Below are 20,373 nucleotides of genomic sequence, written 5' to 3'. Positions count from 1 at the left end.
TATAAAAAAGTAAATAAAAATGTATATAAAAAAGTCAATAAATCAATATATATAAAAAAGCAAAAGTATGAGTAACCAGAGATTCCCTGCTGCCTCTTCAGTAGATCACATTGTATTCCACCCCACACAATATCCTTCTGCTAGAATTGCTAAGTACTGATATCGTGAGCCCACAGTGTATGATGGCTGTCCCTTACCACAAACATTATAATTGCTGAATGTTTCTTAGTTTTAAAAGCAATTTTGTCAACACTATTTCTGCTTCCCCAGGCATGGTCTAGCTAAGTGGTTGTCCCACTAACCACACGTTCACAGCACTTCGATTTAACAATTAAGCCCTTTTCACAGGGAACTCGGAGAATTGTAGCTCTGTGAGGGAAATAGAGGTCTCCTATCAAAGTTCAACACCCTTAACAAATGTTTCCCAGAATTATTTGGGGGAAAACTAATGGTTTCTCATCATCCTGGGGAAAATGGACAAGTGGGGTGCCAAAGGGTTCTGTTCTGGGCCCATTGTTATTCAGTGTTTTTATAAACGACTTGGATGAAGGAATTGAGGGGGTTGTTCATCAGAACTGCAGATGACACTAAACTGGGAGGGATTGCTAATGCCAGAGAAGACAGAATCATGATTCAAGATGACCTTAACACATTGGAGAACTGGGTCCAAACTAACAAAATGAATTTCAGTGGGGACAAATGTAAGATACTACACTTAGGCAGGAAGAACCAGATGCACAAATATAAGATGGGGGGACACCTGGCTTACTAGCACCACATGTGAAAAGGATCAAGGGGATTCAGACATAAGCAGGGTTTGTTCTTATGAATCAAGGAAAGCCTGGACAAAATAAGTTTTTACAATACATCTGAAGCTGTTTTACGTACAGCAGGGTGGAGAGCATTCCATAATAAAGGAGGAAAAGCTGAAAATATCCATTTTGGGGGTCACCTTCCTGTGATATTCTGTAGGGTGCAGTTCCATGAGTAGAATTTTGTCAGATAATCTAAGTGATCTTAAAGGTTTATACAGAGGCAGGTAACCTCATCCCGATTATGCTCGTACAAACAACTTCAGAAAAATGTCTGGGATACACAGGGGAAGGTTTGATTAGCAATGCTGATTTGCAGTGACGTGCTGAAAGCCACACAGGCTTTGATTGAAAGTATCCATCCCAGTTTGTAGTTAATTACAAAATGAGGTTCAAGCACAGTGCTGTGAATGGATTCAATCCAAAATCAATGAGCTATTTAAAAGCCGAGAGATCTCAGCTGTGGTTTCTATTACTTGCTGTGTGATGATTGAGAGGTAAAACTGCTGTTTCAAAATAGGTTGTCATGATTCCTAAATGCTAGGTCTCTTGCTCAGAGAATTGGTTACAGCCTGCCTTTTCGCATGTGTAATCCTACTAAGTATAGCTCTTCTCCATATTGACTTATTGAGCATAAGTCTGGCCTGTGGCCTTTGGCACAAATGCTTCCTCACATAGAGATTGCAATTGCTGAGCTCTCTCCAGCTTAATTTTGAATTAGTTTAGTCTCTATAAATTTTCTTGGGGAGCATTTAGGGAAAAGTTGAGTGTCCTTTAAAGTTGATACTTGTTCACGGATGTGCCTTACTTTATTGGCCCTTGTGCCACCTTTGCAGTGAGGCTTGGAAATTCAACTGCCACTCCTCTTCTAAAGTAAAAAAAACACATTGGAACAGACAAAGCTTGAGATATGGGTGGGGGACAACTGCCACAAAATCCTATGCAAGACTGTTTTTTCCTTGGAAGGCCCATAGCTCAGTCCCAGAGCAGATGATTTGCATGCAGATGGTCTCCAGTTCAATCCCTGCTATCTCTAGACAGTGCTGGACTCCTGTCTGAAACTCTAGAGAGTTGCTGCAAAACAGTGTAAACCAGGTGTGGCCTGAAATCCTTCAAAATCTGAAATCCTTCAGATTTTGCTGAACCCCCTTCAGCACCAGCCAACATTGACAATATTTAGGAATGATGGCATTTGTGGCCCCAACAACAGTGGAAGAGAATCGTATCCATTACTCCTGATGCAGAACTCAGCTTGGTGGACAACTGGCATGGCTCTGTATAAAGCAACTACCTGTTTCTAATTGAGAATACAGTGGTACCTCAGGTTACAAACACCTCGTGTTACAGACTCTGCTAACCCGGAAGTAGTACCTCGGGTTAAGAACTTTACCTCAGGATGAGAACAGAAATCGCGTGCCAGCAGTGTGGTGGCAGCGGGAAGCCCCATTAGCTAAAGTGGTACCTCAGGTTAAGAACAGGTTAAGAACGGACCTCCAGAACAAATTAAGTTCATAACCAGAGGTACCACTGTATTGACCCCCAAAAGGAGAAGTCATTAATATATTAAATGTGGAAAAAGACTAATAATATCTTCATGTGTTGCCTGGATCTTTATTTTGAACTTTTGTTTCCCTGAAATATTGAAACCGGAGTGTAGAAGATTATTATAAATGAACCATACCTGAGAGAGGTGGGTTGAGCTGAGTTGTGACGTTCTGAAGCAGATGTTGAAAATGGACTTACATCTGACTTGGAAGCTTAGTGTGATCAGCAGGCTTCTAGAAAGACTGTGCTTGTGCCCTAAGGGTGCTTGCAGGTGTGGAATCCAGGAGCAAAAATGTTGGCAGCCTATGCGTATTTCTGCAGTTGTGTTAGATATTATGCTTGAAGATAAAAAAATTTAATTAGTGAATTACTTGTCAGCAACTTACTAAAAATATTTTGGTTTTTTTAGGTATCTAATTTTAAACCAAGCATCTAAGCTGTCCCATTGCTGCATTCAGTTCTCCTTTTACTTTATTATACCCTCCAGTATCTCTTTCCGATGTTGGAAAAGACTTTGGGGTGGGGGATTCTCCTAGCACCTGGAGACTGGGGAGCAGGCAAAGTGGTTGAAGAAGCTTCCAAGATGATTTGTCTTTCCACCTGAGGAGCATGACCCAGGGAAAAATTGTCTCGTCTGCTTCTTCTTTTTCATCCATCTCTTTCTTACTCTACTCTGGGATGGAGAGGGTTAAGGTTTGATTATGTGGGAAGGATATCTAGGATATACTAAAACTTCATTCCAGTGAACTGATACATCAGTTTAATGAATCACGGTAGGAAATAATGTAATTCTGATATACTGGGCAATATCACTAAAGGGAAAGAGTGGAGGGCTCTTGCTATAAATGAGTTTCTGTAGAATCTTTGTAGAATTTGGCAGACCTGTTACAATTCCTTAGACTGAAGTCTATCATTTTGCTTTTTTGTTTATATTTGCTTGTTTGTCGACTGCTGCATATTGTTATGGGTGTGCACAATACATAGGAAGTTTATATATAAAATCAAACTCTGATTAGAATAAAAGACACCATCCAGGCAAAACTAGCCACTTTAAATTCTCATTCACTGGTCTGTGCATGCTTAATTCTGCCGCTGAAATCCATTTTTGAACTGCTTAACTTTGGCTTAGTTGTGCCCAAGCTTTTAAAGGAGCAGTAAACTGAATTGGCTTAAAATATTAATAAAAAAAGTCAGCTCTTATTACAGCACTCCCCACCCGCATTAGATTTTTTTTAAAAAAAATCTGATTGTTTTAGTTTCATAATCTCATCATCCCTACTATAAATCCTTGTTGGTATAACTCCAAACAATGTATTTGGATACTTATGCTTTGCTAGTTTTCCCTATACTCTGTATTTTGATGGAACAAGCTTGATCTATTTCTGTAAATTAAACCCTTTACTTCAGCTACCTATCAAATTGGGGTTTTTGTCTAGCTTTTCCTGAAGTTCTGACCTCTTTAATATCTTCAACATAGAAATAAAGAGAATTCTTAAGATACGCCAGGCAGCATTAGTAAATGTTAGTATTCCTTTATGAACAAATGGCCTGTTAAGCTTCTGCTTCGGTCTGCAACCTGAGCACACTTGACCTCGGAACGCCTAAAATGATATCAGCTATCCTCTTGGCTATGCAAATAAGATTATTTTGGGGTTGCTATGAAATGCAGTTCATTGACAGAAGGCTCATGTGCGGTTTGCCGAGGTTTAAATTAAGACTGACCTTTCCATATTAATCAGGATAGAAATCCTTGATCCAAAAGTCAAGCAGCATGCTTCATCTCTTCATATTGCTCTCCCGAGCTCACTATGGGTGTTTTCCCCAAGTTCCTATACTAGGGATTAGAGAGGAGGGGAAGCAGTAGTTTTAAGATGCAGAAATAACAGATTTAGCTCTGTTGTTGGTAGCACTTTGTAATTGCAAAATGTTCTTGTGGTCGCAGGCCTATCAAAAGCATGGACTTCAATTTCACGACAATTTCCTGCTGTTAATATTGTTTCATTTTACAATCAGTTTCTAAAACAAAATACACAAATTAAGAGCTAGAGCTGCCTATACTTTGAGTAAGGTAGATTACTGCAAGATAGATTACTGAAAGTATGTTGGCCATGGAAGCCACAGAATTTTCAGAGCTTACAGCAGCATGGAAATCACACCATGTTTTGAGTGCAGAAGTTGCAGACATGTAAATATAAACTGATCATCTAATTACATCTTAAGGCAAGATGTGGTATCTTTGAACAGACATTCCTGCATGTTTTTGTTTGTTTCGAGAAAAACCCAAATAGTCCTATGGCTCAATGAGGCTGGTAACACTGGGAGAGGAGGTTCAACCCTTTCCTGTGACATTTTCCTGATTTAAACCACCCTCTCCTGTTACCAGCTTTGCTACACGTGTACTCATGAACTAATATGTTACGTGTGTTCAAAGAACTGACCCTTCGGGGAACTTTACTGGAGACCATTGTGTGCCACAGAGGTTACTGCAGTGGACAAGAAAGAAAGAAAGAATATTTCCTCATATACTTGAATCACACAATGCACTATGATTTAAGGTATTGATTTGCACAAAATAGTGGGCAATGAGTAAAATAGCTTTGCAGGTTGATGCAGCAACACAGAAACAAAATGTAGCAGGATGGTTAGTTCAGTGGCAGATTTAGGGTGGCACTACCGGTTTGGTTGCACTGGGCCTGGAGTCTTGGAGGTGCCACAACTATTGTGTTGAATGGAAGGCAAGAGGTGTGCGCGTCGAATTTCGGTGTCACAGAAATCTGAAACCCCAAGGTTAGTTGTTGCATGTTCCTTTATGAGCATATGCCAGTGTTTCCCCAATGGGTCATCTGTTACCACTTGTGCATTCCAGCTTCCCAGTTTTTCAAAGGCACTCAGTTGCTCCCAGGGTCCATACACATTGCATTATCTGCAGTGTCATGGACTTGGCTGAAAAAATATGGATGGGAAAGGCACTGCAAATGTAGAAATTGATGGAAAAGAAGGCCACTAAGATGAGTTGCTATCCCTATCCTTCATACAGTACAGACATATGGAAAGGTTTATAATTTAATGGATTCAAACAAATAAATCTGATTATAGCAGTATTCAGTTTGATTTCACAAAAATGGGTCAATTACAACATGCTTCTCCCTTAACAGTGTTCTGTTCCTAGACTTTTGTGTTTTTAAAATAAAAAACAACCGAAGAGGCAGCCCAAATATTCACATAATTGTAGACACATTTTATACTCCAGGGACTTTATCATCTTTAAGATGCTAAATAACATCCTAGAGATGAAAGCCTGACTTCCACAATTTTGTGAAGCAGATATGTGGCATAAATCATGCTCAAAGGGGGCATTACATGATCATTGGCTTTCCTAAGTGACCACATTGTAAACCTAATATGGATTCTTAAATGTGAAAGAATACCTCATTAAATCATAATTGCATTCATCTAATTGGTTATAGCTCTGTGGATACCATCCCATTATTTCCCAGTTACATAGTTCACTGCAAGCTGCCTGCTGGCCAGTCCATTTCATCTGTGGTTGAGTTGCATCACTTAACTTGTCAAACTACCTAGTTTGGCTGACTGGCAGAATTCTTTTTTTTTTTAAAATATATTTTATTAGTTTTTCCATACACCATTTCACATTAACAAATTGCAATACATTTCCAATTTTTTGACTTCCTTCAGCTTCTCTGAGAATCATTCGAATTCTGATTTTTTGATACACATTTCCCAATTTCTATATTACCTTTATGCTTACCCCCATCTTATATTCTGCTTTTTTGCAATATTTCTTAGTCTATTACAGAGCTTCTTTTAGTGCCACTAACGTTATTTCGTTATCACTTATACATTCCCAATAATCTGCTAATTTTTTCCAGTCCTCGATGAAACTTTGATCTCGCTGATATCTGATCTTCCCTGTCAGTTTATCAAGTTCTGCATAGTCCATCAGCTTTGTTCTCCATTCCTCCAACGTTGGTATCTGTTCTTGTTTCCAATTCTGGGCCAATAATATTCTTGCCGCTGTCACTGCATACAGGAAAATTTTATAATCCTTTCTATTTATTTCATTTCCCATTATTCCTAAGAGAAAAGCCTCTGGTTTCTTAACAAATGTATATTTCAACATTTTTTTCAACTCGTTATATATCAGCTCCCAGAAGCTTTTCACTTTCTTACATTCCCACCACATATGGAAGAATGTACCATCCTTTTCTTTACATTTCCAACATTTCTTACATGTTTTGTACATTTTTGCTAATTTTACTGGTGTAATGTACCATCTATATATCATTTTCATAACATTTTCCTTTAATGCAGTGCATGCAGTAAATTTAATACCATCCTTCCAAAGTTTTATCCAATCATCAAATTGTATATTATGTCCAATATCCCTGGCCCATTTTATCAAACTGGCAGAATTCTTTATGCAGTAAGTTTTCTTTATGCAGAAAATTTACTTTATGCAGTAAGTTTTCTTCAGACGTAGTAGTCCAATACTAATGGGTTATAGCTCAGCAGAAGAACACAAGATCTCAAGTTCCCCAGCACTCCAGATATGGCTGGAAGAAAATCCGGTTGGATGAAACCCTGGAAAGCTCTGTTGGCAATTGTGAGCTAGATGACCAATGAGCTTTTTTGTAAGGCATCTTGAAAGTTTTCAACCTTCCCAAATTTCTCTCTCCCTCCCCCCTCCCCCATTTTTACTGATTTCTGAAACCTATTTTGTTTCTCTTAAAATTTCTCAGATTGTTTGTCCATGTTAGGTAAAGGTAAAGGGACCCCTGACCGTTAGGTCCAGTCGTGACCGACTGGGGTTGCGACACTCATCTCGCTTTATTGGCCGAGGGAGCCAGTGTTCAGCTTCCGGGTCATGTGGCCAGCATAGAATCATAGAATCATAGAATCATAGAATCATAGAGCTGGAAGAGACCACAAGGGCCATCGAGTCCAACCCCCTGCCAAGCAGGAAACACCATCAGAGCACTCCTGACATATGGTTGTCAAGCCTCCGCTTAAAGACCTCCAAAGAAGGAGACTCCACCACACTCCTTGGCAGCAAATTCCACCACACTCCTTGGCAGCATGACTAAGCCGCTTCTGGCGAACCAGAGCAGCGCACGGAAACACCGTTTACCTTCCTGCTGGAGCAGTACCTATTTATCTACTTGCACTTTGATGTGCTTTCGAACTGCTAGGTTGGCAGGAGCAGGGACCGAGCAACAGGAGCTCACCCCGTCATGGGGATTCAAACAGCCAACCTTCTGATCGGCAAGTCCTAGGCTCTGTGGTTTAACCCATAGCACCACTTTCTCTTAATATTTCTCGGATTGTTTGTCCATGTTAGAACATCCAAATTTGCTTCAAAAATTGCTTGAGGTGAAACTTCCTATGGCAGTTAAGGGATGCATGAACCCACCATGAAAAATGGTGGCTTGTCTGCAGCATTTGAAGCCATGGGCTCCTTCAGCCACTTAAGCTTAGTATATTTTCCACAAAGGAAGATTTCATATTTCTTTTAACAGATATTGGTACCTCAGCAAAAGAAAAAAAGAAGTAAAAAAAGAGGCACAATAGAAACAAGACTTTATAAAATATATGGCTTTTGTAAAAATAGATAAAGTACACTTAAGTTATACCCTCAAGTGTATTATTGACCTTGTCTTCACATCCAACAGAAATATGGATAATTGGTAAATTTGGTTAGGACTTTATTATTTTCATGAAATTGCAGCCTGTCCCCTCCGGCCATTTCTAGATGGACCATTTAATGCAGAAGATTATTATTGTTGTTGGCTAGCTCAATAAAAGTAGCCATAGGTAATGAACTAAGCATTGAAGGGCTGGTGTGGGTGGATGCCGTTACTTCTCACTTCACTGACACAATTTAATATGTTGCAAAATAAATAGATGAATGTGTTTGTCAGGCCTTTACAACTTCCCCCTCCCCCACCCTCACATTTAGCTAAGGTAAAGGTACCCCTGCCCATACGGGCCAGTCGTGTCCGACTCTAGGGTTGTGCGCCCATCTCACTTAAGAGGCCGGGGGCCAGCACTGTCCGGAGACACTTCCGGGTCACGTGGCCAGTGTGGCGAGCCAGCACCAGCACAGCACACGGAAACACCGTTTACCTTCCTGCTATAAAGCGGTACCTATTTATCTACTTGCACTTAGGGGTGCTTTCGAACTGCTAGGTGGGCAGGAGCTGGGACCGAACGACGGGAGCTCACCCCGCCGCGGGGATTCGAACCGCCGACCATGCGATCGGCAAGTCCTAGGCACTGAGGTTTTACCCACAGCGCCACCCGCGTCCCCCTCACATTTAGCTACATGTTCAGTTCTAATGTAGAAGCTTGAGGGTTTTTTTAAAAAAAATGCAAGAAAAATACTTTCTTTTAATACTTCTTTTTTGGAAAATTAAGCAGAGAATACAATTATCTTTCCTTGTGCACACACACTACAAACACACAGACACACTTCTGAAAGAGGCTTGCAACATTTCAAACACTACTAAAACAGTTTCATAACATTGCAAAACAATAACATAATAATTTCATAATGACATTACAAAACAAAAATATAATAACATACAAAAACCACAATTCAGTACTATAAGTGTAACACGATTACTTAAACAAATGCAGCATCCATTCACCTTAGTCCTACAACACCCCTTCTATGGTGACGCTCACATACTGCTCATCCAGCAGCTTCTCTTTCTCCAAACTTTTATTTCACAGAATTGTACGAAACCATTGTTGGAGACCAGCCATTATTCAATATAGCAGAAAGATGTTCTGCAGGGGTGGGGTACCTGAGGCCTCAGGGTGCTTCTGAGTTGCAGCTCCCATCATCAGTGACCATTAACCAGGGCTGCTATAGTCCAACAACATCTGGAGAAACATCTGGAGAACCAGAGGTTTTCTGTCCCTGATGTAAGGGCATGCTGGCCACATGACCTGCCCTTATAAACTTCCAATTATTACTATGCAGTGAGTCTTAAGATATGTGGAACAGTTTAGTGGCTACACTGCAACATTGCAACTTGCGTTCTGCATAGGTAAAGGGACCCCTGACCATTAGGTCCAGTCGTGGACAACTCTGGGGTTGTGGCGCTCATCTCGCTATATTGGCTGAGGGAGCCGGCGTACAGCTTCCAGGTCATGTGGCCAGCATGACTCAGCAGAAACCAGAGCAGCGCACGGAAACGCGTAACCAAAAAAAATTAACATAATGGCTACCGATAAAACAATCCAAATATCTTGACCCAGAAGTAAGGTGTGTAATATCAGCGAAGCTTCTTCCTGCGTTATCAGGCACAGAACTGAGTTGAACATTTTGGAGAAGAATAAAACCTCTTGAGATTATCCTGCTTTCTAAATCCCCATTACTGTGCTCCTCATGAGTGGATCGGGGGGAACAAGAGTAGCAAGCTTCACCCTCTTGTGTTTCAGTCCCTGCCACCCTCCATAAGTTGGAGGGTGAAGCCTGGAGCATGGATCCTCATAGAGTCCTGCAAAACCCTGCTTCTAAATCAGGGCTGGGGGGACCTTTGACCCTCTAGAAGTTGCTTTACTGCAACTTCCAACATCCCATAGTATGCTTGCTAGAGCTGATGGGTGTTGTAGTTCATCAACCTTTGGGAGGGCCAAAGGTTCCCCACATCTGTTCTAAATCACATGGGGGATATCCCCAAGGAGGTTCCCCATTTCAGATTTCAGCCATTGCTTCGAGCCTTTTTGGAAGATGAGGGACCATAGATCTGCTACTTGGTGGAGGAAGTCCAAGAGCTAGTCAGTTACTTTTTTGGCAGGATTACTTCCTTGGCTGCAGCTGGTGTAAGAACTGATGAGAAAGAAAATGGCATTTTTGTTGTTGTTTAGTCGTGTCCGACTCTTCATGACCCCATGGACCAGATCACGCCAGGCACTTCTGTCTTCCACTGCTTCCCACAGTTTGGTCAAACTTATGCTGGTAGCTTCGAGAACACTGCCATCCCGTCCTCTGTCGTCCCCTTCTTCTTGTGCCCTCCATCTTTCCCAGCATCAGGGTCTTTTCCAGGGACTCTTCTCATGAGGTGGCCAAAGTAGTGAAGCCTCAGCTTCAGGATCTGTCCTTCCAGTGAGCACTCAGGGCTGATTTCCTTCAGAATGGATAGGTTTTGAGCTTCTTGCAGTCCACGAGATATAAAGCTTAATTTGGGACAGGAATACCATGGAGTGAGCAAGATTCCTAGAAAAACTCAGAGCCTTGAATATATTCAAGATTAAGTTGAAAAATAAATAAGAACATTTGTTGGGGGGTATAGCTCATAATGACTACAGGAGTGTTAAAAATGTTGATATTTAAATCATAACCTTTTAAAAAATTGTTAGCAGAAAGCTTTGTTTCTTGCATCACAGTAAATTTTTTAGCAATAATTACTGCAGGGACACCCATCGCTTCTCCCAGCTATAGTTAAATGGCACCCCTGCCAAATAATAAGATACTTTTATATACTTCCTAACAATAAGCTAGAAGAGCTTTAAGTTAATGAATCGTACTGCTTCAATTTATTTGATTACATAATTAGACAAAAGTGTCTGAGTATAATTCCATGTTTTCGTTTAAAGCGCTCTTACCTTGCTCTTCAGCCAAAGGAGGTTTCGAGAGAGGCTTATAAAGATCAGTGATAAGACAAAACAAACTGTTTATTAGTGTGAACCTGAAAGAGAATTATCTTAAAACAATACTCCAGTGGCACTTAACTCTACATTAGTTGATTTTTGGGGCTGGAACATGCATTGTTGGAAGTACAACAGAATTAGTGCAGATTTAATACATATTTTATGTTGTGAATCACTCTGTTTTTTGTCATATGAAGGTCAGTATACATATTTAATAAATAATAAAAACAATATCTTTTGGATTCATTAAAAATGCATTCTGGACAGAAGTATTTAATATACAAATAAGTATTGTGTATTGCTTTGTAATGATTTGTTGGGTCTCTGGAACATAATAAAGATTGATGATGAAATAAGTACAGGCTGTGATATTTCAAGAAATTCTAAAATAGTTTTGTTAATACTGTTCTTTTGCCAATTAACACTACAAGTTCTTTAAAGGCTCTTTGGTATTCAATATATGAGGGAAAGTATATTTTTATTTGAACAGAATAGGAAAATCTCCTCAAACAGCAACAAAGAAACGCCTCAAACAGTAAACCTTCTTACACAGTAATAAAAACCCTCCGAGGGCCTTTTGGCGGTTCCCTCCCTGCGAAAAGTGAGGTTACAGGGAACCAGGCAGAGGGCCTTCTTGGTAGTGATGCCTGCCCTGTGGAATGCCCTCCCACCAGATGTCAAGGAAATAAGCAACTACCTGACTTTTAGAAAACATCTGAAGGCAGCCCTGTTTAGGGAAGTTTTTAATGTTTTATCGCTTTATTATTATTATTAATATTCTGTTGGGAGCTGCCCAGAGTGGCAGGGCATAAATTTATTATTATTATTATTATTATTATTATTATTAGCCACTAATTTAGATGGCTTTAAAGGGAAGACAGGGGAGGGTACGACAATTGCATACAATATGAAAGCAAGAGATATTGGCTGGGGACAGGCATTATGAACTACTTCTTCTTCTTCTTCCATTAAAAAATAAAATAAAATGTTAAGGCATTGATTTATACATTCACCAATTCACCTCCAGGGATCTTCTATATTGTTTTGCACAGGAGAATAGGTGTTTGCATGCATGTAAGCATTTTCTGGGTGTTGTTTCTGCATCTGCACAAAATGGCACAAAACAAGCACAAAACTTTGGCATCAGTTCAAAGGGGATCAGACAATGTTGGATTTGGGGGTGTTAACTTGTAACTCCAGTTTGCTGTGTGAATTATTCAGTTTGGGGTGCGACACAAAATGTGGGATTCACATAAAACAAGCAGAAAACTTTGGTATCAGTTTGAAGGGGATCCAAAATGTCGGGCTTACACGTTAATGAACCTGGTGCAGAAACTTAAGCATTTTCAGAAAATCTTATACTTTCTGGTACTCCTGGTGCTTTGCATAGAGTTGGTTTATTCCTTTCTCATATAAGTTGACATGAACATCAGTAGAATGATGCTTCTTGCTCTGCTTCTGTTCGTGGTTTTGGAACCCTTAATGGCTCCAATTGAAGCAAATAATGAAACCAACAGAAGACAGATAGATAACAGACAGCAAAGTAGCTTTGAAGGCTGTTGTTTAATGTGCTTTTCATCTCTGATGAGGGCAATTATTTTAGCACTGATGGAACCTATAAAAACATTGCCATGAACTGAAAGTATAATAAATGTTTAAAACCAGAAAGCCCAACAAGTTCCCATTTGGGACTGTAGTTTGGAAATAAAAGAGTAGGGCATTTATCTTGTTGAGTAAAGCAGATCAAAACTGCAAGCCCTGATCTGGTCTGGGTGTGGATTGACAATAAGGGGAAACAGGTATTTGTCTTTCCTTGGGACAAAGGGAAGAAGTACTTCATGTTGTCTGTATCTTGTTCATCCTGCACATTAAAAATAGGGGGTTACGAAAAGGAGCAATGCAGAAGCAAGCTCCAGGTGGCTGGAATGCAAAACAGGATGTTGATGTTATGGGACTGTACCGTGGGAACAAGGGACAGTCTATTCTGTGCACTGAGCACCGGATCTTAGCTCAAAGTGTCACATGACCCTGTACTGGAAGTACATGGGTGGAGTTATTCTCTCTCTGCAGTTGGTGATGAGAGAGTTCAGACACGATTTCTCTGTACTGCTGGAAAGACAGGAATAAAGGCATGTAAATATATTTCTGTCTGTCTCTTTCCCCTCCCTGGCAATGGGAGGGGGAGAAGTGGTGTGTTCTTCTCACGTTAGAGGAGGATCGCCGATTGAAGACCTCCCTTGATCTTGCCGGGAGTCGCAGACAGGGAGGTCAACAAGGATTCAAGCCGGGCACCTGGAGGGTGGCCAATTCCTCTGAACTTTGCTGGCTTGAATCAACAGGCTGCAACTGTTCTGACAATCTTACCCATTAAAAGGTTTCATTATTCTGATATTTGATTCACACATTTAAGCTACAGATGCTTGGGCTGTATACACACCATATCTTTAAAGCACAGAACTTCCAGTGAAGAATCCTGCAAACTGTAGCTTGCCCTTTAAGGGCTACAATTCCCAGCACCCTTAACAAACTATGGTTCCTAGGATTCTTCGGGTGAAGTCATGTGCTTTTAAATGTGCTTTCAACATATGGTGTTTCCTCTATATGACCAATTCAAGATACGTGCTTGAATGATGAAACATGGGTCTGCAACAATTTTTTCAGTGGCAGTTTTCTCCATTGTAGCAATCATAGTACTTTCTGTTAACAATGTCCAGGATTCATCAGGCCTTACACAGTAGTAAGACTTAAATCAGGGTACATCAACTGAAGTAAGTGAGGTTAACAGTTCTTGACCCTGTTTTGAACTGTAACTAGTCTCTGTGGCAATTCCTAAAGAATTCCTAAACCCTCCTCCACCTGCCCCCTTCATCACCATTGTTGCCATCACTGTGTTGAGCATAGACTCTGCAGTGAGAACAATCTTCATGAATGTTTGGGATAACCAGTTTCATGTAACCAGCATGCTTAAGTCTAATTAATTCATGAAGGGGTTAATACCATAGAGTAAGCTGTCCTGCCAGGCTGAGCTATGTCCACTTCATCTCACCTTGTGAGGAATTAGGTAATCAAGCACTAGACCAGAGGGACCAATGATTCTCCCCCCCCCAGCATTACAAAATAACTTTAAGAAATTTGAGGTAGAACTTTTTAAACGTCTACTGGTTTGGCCTTTCTTTTTTTAAACGATGCATCTTTGGGCTGCCAAATGGAACAAGATGCTAAATGTCAAGTGTGTGAATCACAGTTAGTTCAACTCCAAATATGACAATATGCTAGAGAAGCCTCTTCCTGGCAATTTGCCATTTTGCCCACAAAAACTAGATTCCCAAGGAGGATTATTTCCCCAGACATGGGGGCTGAAGAAATTAAAGGCACATTGACGTTAAATGGCAAATGCAGCACAATTTACCGCCTCTTTTAAATTCATCCATACTTTTGTAAGTTTACAAATTTTTATTTACATAAAATTATCAAATGCAGATGACAGAAGCAAAAATACAGTGGTACCTTGGTTAAAGAACAATCCGGTTTAAGAACGGTTTGGTTTACAAACTCCGCAAAACCGGAAATTGTGTCTTGGTTTGAGAACTTTACCTCGGTCCAAGAATGGAATCCAAACAGTGGAAGGGCACCGGCGGCAGGAGGCCTTATTAGGAGAAGCGTGCCTCGGTTTATGAAGGGTTTTGGTTTAAGATCGGACTTTTGGAATGGATTAAGTTCGTAAACGGAGGTACCACTGTAAAAAAATACAACTTGAGCCAGGATGGATCAGTCAGTCTGAGGTTTTGATGCTATCTACTTTAGTTTGGGACGTGGGTGGTGCTGTGGGTTAAACCACAGAGCCTAGGGCTTGCCGATCAGAAGGTCGGCGGTTTGAATCCCCGCGACAGGGTGAGTGCCCGTTGCTCGGTCCCTGCTCCTGCCCACCTAGCAGTTCAAAAGCGCATCAAAGTGCAAGTAGATAAATAGGTACTGCTCCGGCGGGAGGGTAAACAGCGTTTCCGTGCGCTGCTCTGGTTCGCCAGAAGCGGCTTCGTCATGCTGGCCACATGACCCGGAAGCTGTACGCCGGCTCCCTCGGCCAATAAAGCGAGATGAGCGCCGCAACCCCAGAGTCGTCTGCGACTGGACCTAATGGTCAGGGGTCCCTTTACCTTTACCTTACTTTAGTTTACCCTTTCATTTTACATCACAACTAACAAACGTTGAGTAACAATTTCTCTTGATCTTGTCAGTTTCCAGTATTGACCCAGCTCACACATACTGCTGAGCCCAACCGTGGCTTTGTGCAGATGAGAAAAGGTGCAGGTTCTTAAACTGAAGGTTGCAGCTGCTGTACTCCTTTCCTGCTGCTTCAGCATTCTGCAGAGCTATGCCATGGTTTAGCCTAGCATTACAGTGGTACCTCGGGTTAAGTACTTAATTCGTTCCGGAGGTCCATTCTTAACCTGAAACTGTTCTTAACCTGAAGCACCGCTTTAGCTAATGGGGCCTCCCGCTGCTGCTGCACCGCCGGAGCACGATTTTTTGTTCTCGTCTTGAAGCAAAGTTCTCAACCTGAGGTACTATTTCTGGGTTAGCGGAGTCTGTAATCTAAAGCGTCTGTAACCTGAAGCACATGTAACCCGAGGTACCACTGTATATTCAAACCTGAGCTCATGGTTTGTCTTACTTCAGACAAACTACAAGCTGTATCCAAGGTTTTTTCTTCGTTTATTCATTGTGCTTTGGGTGAGATGAACAATGAACCTGAGTTTAGCCCAGATAATGCAGAAGCAGTAGGACCAAGGCAACTCACATTTGCACAAAGCTATGGTTTGGTTTATATTATATACAAAATGGGCCATGGTATAAACAGAACCTACGAAACTCTGCTTTGTCTAAATGTTACCAGCACAAAGATAATTATAATAGGTAAATTTGTTGTGTTAATTTTTGATGTCTTCGGCCATATTGTGACAGTACTAGTATATAATGATGGAAGTTGAGAGGTTCTCCATACTTCCAACAACGAAATACAAGCTGCTGTTAGCATATGATACAAGACCATCTCACCATATGGTCTCTTCTTACTTTTTCTTTCAAACATCCCCAAGAGTATAGTTAGTGGATTGACTTGAATTTCATATCCTATAAGATATTTAGCACATAGTTAAATATCTCTTCAATAATCCTTAACATACCTACCACCCCACTATATGTGAGCAAATGTATCCCTAGCACTTCCTTGTCTCTGGCAAATAGTCAAAGTGTTTGCAACTTTTATTCTGGGTATCATATACAACAGGAACGTCCAACTTCCAAGAGACTACAATCTACTCCCACTGGCAGTGATCTACTCATTGGATTGACCAGAGTTTTTGAGCTTTTTTGGGGGGAGGATGAGCCAAAGTTGTTGAGGGTTGTTTTTTGCGGGGGGACATCAGGGTCCTGTGATCGACCAGGGACACCCCAAGATCGACCAGTAAATCGCAATCGACCTGTTGGACATCCCTGATATACAACACCTGTGTTTGTGTTTGCCAAATTCTTTAGATGTTACATCTATTATATGTCTAGTACATTATTTACATATATATGGCCATTGATACTCTATAGATCAACACATTCTGCCTACTGAGGTTCATACATGCAGGTCCTGCTATTGGAATGCTCGTTATCTGAAATCTCACTTATCTGAACACAAAGAATTATACCTAAACCTCACTACACAAACGTCTGATTCAAATATCTGAACAGCTGGAGTTTGCCCACTTTCTTCCTTGTTTCTGTTTTGCTGGTTGGCAACAGCCATTTCAGGCAGAAACCATGGAGGGAGGGAGATTGAATGAATTAGTTTTTCATATGTTTGGCTTTTGCTGTTTGGCTGCATCAGTTTCAGGCAGAAAGCATGGACAAAGAAAGCATAGGAAATAATGGAAATCACCCGCACATTATGCATTATGATTTCCCATTATGTTGGGAAAGCGGGACCTGCATGTAATCTTAACCTGGAGCACTTGCACAGGTAGAATTTTGAGGAACTAAAGACTTTATTTATTTATTTATTTATTTATTTATTTTCTTTACAAGTGCAGCATTCATCACACAATTCCAGGGGGCTAGGTTACACATAAAATCAATGCGAAATATGAAAAGTCAGATTACTGTAAACATTCCCCAAAATAGAAACGTATAGCTGCTGATATAACTAATAACAATGGGCATTTCTGAACATTGACCAAAGGCCTTTCAGTTGGTAGCAATAGGTGAACGATGTTGGTGTCAGATGCATCTTATAAAGGTGGTTTTTCCAAAGGTATGGGGCCACCACTGAGAAAGCCCTATCCCTTGCCATTGCACCACATACTTGCCCTGGTAATGGGGAATCGCATGTGTCAGTGCTTGTTACATTTTATTTAGTAATGAATATAAAATGTTAAGAAAAAATAAACAAAAGCAACTTTAAATTAGTTTGGGAATGCCAACTTTATACTTCTCTTCTCTTCACTTCTTTTTTTCTTCTCACTCCTGTGTCTTAATATCAGGTACAGATGATATTCCGTGGCCAGAAGATCAGCATGATGGTTATCTGCTGCAAAAAAGCCTCATCTGCTGGTGTTATTTTTTCCGTAAAAAGGTTTTCCATTTTCTTTCAAAAAGAATTCCAACCTATAAAGAAAAGAAAGGAGAAACTACTTATCTAAGTCTGATGATAGTTATCAGTTCAAAATTAGGTAGTGAATGTCAAAGATAAAAGAGGTTCAGAAATGGGTAGACTTGAAAGAAGTCAGAAATTGCAAGGGTTGTTCCTAAAACCCATCATTTTTTAGTAGAGTAGATTATTATACTTTGTTGTGAATTGGGAGCATTTTGATTAAGTTTTATGGAGTTACACCTCATGGAAGTTAGAGAAGAGTGAAGCAGATAATAATTTATTCCTGGAAGGCTGACATAAATCTTAACTTAAGACTCCTAGCTGTAGCTAAACCTGTTAATTTCCTTGCCGTCACTTGCAGCAGTAGATGGTTTTATCTAACTTTATAATCTGTCTGAACAAAATAGTCCTTGGGCCATACAGTTTATCAGAATGCTCTTATGTGGGTTTTAAAGAAAAAGTTTGTTCTAAAGCTTTATGCCTTTTCATTTGCATTCATTTTCAATCCTGTTTTGTATTTTTTAAATACTTAAATGGTAATGGTTTTGTCTGGCCAGTATGCCATGCACTAAGAGATACAGGTCTAGTGGTTAGAGCAGGGGTCTGCAAACTTTTCCGCCGGTGGGCCGGATCGCCTATGTGCGAGAGCACCTGCACGCATGCGCACACACCCATCACTCTTTCCCTGCTGGCTTTCGGAGCCATGGGGGGGGGGAGGTGGCTGTGGCTTCCTATTGGCTGCAGGAGCTGTGGCTGCGTCCTAGAAGTCAGTCCCCGCGCAGAGCTAAACCGAAATGCTGCGCCGGTTTAGCTCTGTGCGGGGACTGACCAAGCAGGCGTTTAACAACCCCCTCGGGCCTTATCTGGCCCACAGGTCATAGTTTGCCGACCCCTGGGTTAGACCAGGATCCAAAAGACTCTGGGTGGATCTAGACACATCAAAAAGTGTCTCAGGAAGACACATGGTAAACCTCAAAGTGGGAAATCATGTTGGCAAAAGACAGAGCTCCACAGTACCATCTGGTGTCACAGTGTTATAACACATATAAAATGCATTTTCTTTACTAATATAGCTGAGTCCCCAGGTTGCAATTCCTCATCTTTTAGCCTGACCTAGTCCACAGGGTTTATGTGTGACTATAAAGGATCAAATGAGCGTGGGTAAAAAAATTCTTTTGGGAGAAATGCAATGACAAACCTAGACAGCATCTTAAAAAGCAGAGACATCACCTTGCCGACAAAGGTCCATATAGTTAAAGCCATAGTTAAAGTAGTGGTGTATGGAAGTGAGAGCTGGACCATAAAGAAGGCTGATCGCCGAAGAATTGCTGCTTTTGAATTATGGTGCTGGAGGAGACTCTTGAGAGTCCCATGGACTGCAAGAAGATCAAACCCATCCATTCCTAAGGAAATCAGCCCTGAGTGCTCACTGGAAAGACAGGTCCTGAAGCTGAGGCTCCAATACTTTGGCCACCTCATGAGAAGAGAAGACTCCCTGGAAAAGACACTGATGTTGGGAAAGATGGAGGGCACAAGGAGAAGGGGGCGACAGAGGACAAGATGGTTGGACAGTGTTCTCGAAGCTACCAGCATGAGTTTGACCATACTGCAGGAGGCAGTGGAAGACAAGAGTGCCTGGCATGCTCTGCTCCATGGGGTCATGAAGAGTCGGACACGACTAAATGACTAAACAACAACAACAAACAAATCACTGAGGCCACCTTGAGCTCCTTGGAAGAAAGGAAAGTGAACAAATACTGAGTCATTATGCAGTGCTGCCTCTACCTCTGTGGCAGCTTAGGTGGGATTACACTTACAAATATTAATGAGCAAGTTTACTTTAGTTGCAGTGATAATTATTCAAAACAGATCTACTGGAAGATATAAAGATCTACTGGAAAATAAAACTCCAAGGTGGTTGTCACCAATGGAGGCTAAGGCTCAGAGAAAACTTAACATGGAGGCTAAATGGCCAAAATATTGGGAAATCTTGGAACTAGAAGGGGACAGATTGAAACTGCAGAGTTTTGAGAAATTGAAAGATAAAGTGCGAGATTGGCTTCATTATTACCAAATAATGGAGGTTTATAATTTGGACAAGAAAGTTGGTTTCCAGGTGGAAAAATCAAAATTGGAAACAGAATTGCTAGAATCCAAAACTAAGACCTTGTCAAAAATGTATAACTTGCTGCTGAAATGGAATACTCAGGATGAGACGGTTAAATCTGTAATGATTAAATGGGCACAAGACATTGGACATAATATTATGTTTGCTGATTGGGAACAGTTGTGGACCACCGGGATTAAATTCACGGCATGCAATGCCTTAAGAGAGAATATTATGAAAATGATATACAGGTGGTACATGACCCCAGTCAAGCTTGCAAAAATCTATCATTTGCCCGATAATAAATGTTGGAAATGTAAAGAGACTGAAGGTACATTCTTTCACCTTTGGTGGACGTGCCCAAAGATTAAGGCTTTCTGGGAAATGATATATAATGAATTGAAAAAGGTATTTAAATATACCTTCTTGAAGAAACCAGAGGCCTTTCTCTTGGGCATGGTTGGCCAAGTGGTGCCAAAGAAGGACAGAACTTTTTTTATGTGTGCTACAACAGCAGCAAGGATACTCATCGCAAAGTATTGGAAGACGCAAGATCTACCCACTCTGGAAGAATGGCAGATGAAATTGATCGA

General features: G+C 40.8%; 1 protein-coding gene across 2 annotated transcripts in view; it reads left to right on the top strand.

Annotated features, from left to right (window-relative positions):
* Positions 1-20,373, top strand: part of LOC128414531 (glypican-5-like) — a 402,464-nt gene that overhangs the window by 49,323 nt on the left and 332,768 nt on the right. The window lies entirely within an intron of this gene.

Source organism: Podarcis raffonei, chromosome 5 (genome assembly GCF_027172205.1).
Source record: "Podarcis raffonei isolate rPodRaf1 chromosome 5, rPodRaf1.pri, whole genome shotgun sequence".
NCBI classification, from domain to species: Eukaryota; Metazoa; Chordata; class Lepidosauria; order Squamata; family Lacertidae; genus Podarcis; species Podarcis raffonei.
This window is presented reverse-complemented; position numbering and strand designations above follow the sequence as displayed.